Source organism: Cardiocondyla obscurior, linkage group LG11 (assembly GCF_019399895.1).
Source record: "Cardiocondyla obscurior isolate alpha-2009 linkage group LG11, Cobs3.1, whole genome shotgun sequence".
NCBI classification, from domain to species: domain Eukaryota; kingdom Metazoa; phylum Arthropoda; class Insecta; order Hymenoptera; family Formicidae; genus Cardiocondyla; species Cardiocondyla obscurior.
Genome location: NC_091874.1, coordinates 3,129,010 through 3,132,168, shown reverse-complemented (window position 1 = coordinate 3,132,168; position 3,159 = coordinate 3,129,010).

Genomic DNA, 3,159 nt, shown 5'->3' with positions numbered 1-3,159 from the left:
TTTTCTAAGTAGATTTCAGAACAATGTAAATAATGTCTTAAATGAGACAGGCTCAAGAGATTTGCAATTAAGATTAATGCAAATAATCTATCATCAAAAGATAAAGAGTATGTTATTAAAGTGGCAAGTCTATTATTAAAATTACGGTCGAGGATATTCCGAGATCCCTCCCCTCTGTTTACGCATTAATCAATAAATCAATGTATTTATAAATGATCTATATATACGTAGCAATGAGACTCCGCACGCGCTATTAGTTTGTGCATTAATTCGGTGGTTTTCTTGGAACAGCGAACTGCATCCCTACGATAACGTGGTGTACGGCTAAATTTCCGTGACGTAAATCCAATCGATTTTCGTGACGAAATCATAACGGAAGCCGCGATATGCCTTTCAACAAGTATTACTTTGAATGTCGTTGAGAACAGGTATAATGTCATCGACCGTCGAAACCGCGGTTAGTGGCCGAGCCCTATTCAAGGTCCAGCGATTCCTTAAATTATCATCGATATACCGTACGATTGTCTGTGACACAAATGCAATGGTCGAGCGGATACGCTGCGATACGTCATTGGGACACCATGAGTCAGTTATCATCCATTAGCTAACGGTATAAATCAGCATCTAATATATATGATAGTAAGATGAGATCATATTGAGCTTGCAGAGATAATCTTGCGCAAGCGAGAAATTTTTAGCAGTTTACGAAAGACAATAAAGGAACACCCACCGCGGAGACAATTAAGACTAAAGCGTAAAAAAAAAAAATCGTTAGATTAAGAAAATCACTGGGAATTGATTAGGTATAATATATTATTGTAAAGGTGAAATTGGTAGCAATAAAAGTAATTTATAGTCGTCCCAACGATAATTTCGCTTAATATCGACTTAATGAGATTAAATTCCACTTTATATTTTATTTAAGAGAGATTATATCGCTCTTTTTATATTCAACACGTTGTGGATATTTCACGTGAGCTGTTCATTAATATTCGCGGCGGTTAAACTGGCGCAATCGAAAGTTATAACCGAACCGTTAATTACGAGTAAGGGATTAATTCGCTCGATAACTCAGCGACGATCTCACGAGCGTGAAAACGTGAAAGCTTCCTGGCTAGTGACGACGATAAAGCACCGACGACCACTGCCAAGAGAAAATTCGAAAGCCGTCGGACGTGAAAACCTGTTCGATCGAGTCATCAGCTACGATTCCTGTTTTGTTCCGTTCGGGATGAAATCTTGGCTAGACGCGTATAAAATAAAAATTAAAAAAAAAAACGATTTACCAGACTCGCTGACCCATTTATGATACGTGCCTTTCCGCCGAGTCATATTCGATTTCATATGACGTGTCGAAAGTAATAGATTGAAATTTGATTAAGTGAGAATAAAAGGTATCTCTTTTTACAAGAACGCATAAAATTTTCATATTTAATTGTAAAATACTTCAGACTAAAAAAAAAAATAAAACTAAAAAGGTTTAAAGACCTCTTTTGAATTATACGTAAAATCGCGTGCTACAATTCTAAAACAAAAAATTGTTTTCACGAATTTCTAATTTGCACGATGGCTTTTTTTTAATACAGAAGAATAGTTAATGTTGATAATAAGCGGTTACACCCTGTACCAAAGACGACACGAAGCAACTTCGCGATATGTATTATATCGCAAGGAAGCAACTTTTCGCCTTTTTTTTTGCGCGGCGTAAGGACGCGGTGCAGGTAGAAGAATGTACCCCCGAAGTGTTTGGAGGTCGCAAGGTCGGTCTTAATAATTTAACAAAACTATAAAACAAACTTAGGTATTGAAGGTTTGCTAGAGCGGTTTGCGAGAGTTATATGCAATTAACTCTGTATTGTGCCTCTAAAATCTTTTCGACGAACCTTGAGGAACGCGCTGCGACTCCCAGTCATTTCTATCAAACACTTTCTTCCATCTGCGAGCGTCGACCCATAGGCTTAACATATTACGCGTGACGAGGCACATGTTGATCGACCTACGAACGACAGCGAAACATTCCAGACCCGGAGACAATGAGGCGTGATAGAACGATGGTTCCGCGTGTCTGAGGGACTCGTCCCATCCAAAGCGAGAATCCAATAAAAATCTTTACTTATATCGCACTCGTTTGAGCCTCAACTAATAATTAAACGCACCATTTCTACAATAAGGCGTACCACGTTAAACAAAGATATGCAGTAAAAGAATTAAAGAAACATGTGTTTCAACTATTCTGCTAAAATAACTAAAAGATGTCTATCTATTGTTTAAACAATAATAAACGTTACGCGAACGATTCTCCCCATATGCACGCATGTTTTATGCAGTTACAGTGAATAGCAGCCTCGGAATAAATGAGCTTCGCGTGCGATTTACATTACATCGTTGTGATTGCAAATTAGTCGAATTTGAATTAAAGCATATAACTTCTTTGATTAGCAACGTGATTACGGCTGTAACCTGTATAAATTCTACAGAAACTTTTCGTTGTTCTTCATTTAGAAACGTAGCTCTGTACGTCCGCCCGTGTAACATATCGATGTGTATCGCGTTACATGCCTAGTAATTAAAAAAAAAAATTGTCGTGAAACCGCGTAAAAGATCGTTCATCGTCGACAAATTAAATTTGCCAAGTAAATCAACCGTGGTGTTATGTCATCGCGCATATAATCGATCAGCCAGGGTCAATCGCAAACGTTATATACTTGCAAAGTGGTGCACTCGTGACATTTTCAACCCTCGTTCGTTCGGTTAAAGAAAGGTTCAAAGGTCGAGGAGTGTCTGCAAGTGGCACCACCAAGCACGTATATAACACGCGATATTTAAAAAAAAAGAAAAAAAAAAGAAAAGGATATCGTGTCCTCCAAACTTCTCTTCCAATTTACTAAGCTCATTCACCTCCGCTTTCAACTGCTGCATTTCTCAAAGTTTTTAACAAATCAAAGTTGACTTTTAAAGGTATCTAATTACGAGTATTTTTAACACGAGTTATTTCTATTCGCCTGCTATCAACGTGATTAAAATAAATAAAATTTTGCGATAAAGTCTCGGGATATTAAATTTGCTTTACGCATAAGAATCTTTAAAAAGTTCTTTTCGATTTAATTTAAAATTTATTTTTAAGGTAGCTCTTTTCAATTATTGACTTAATATTTTTCA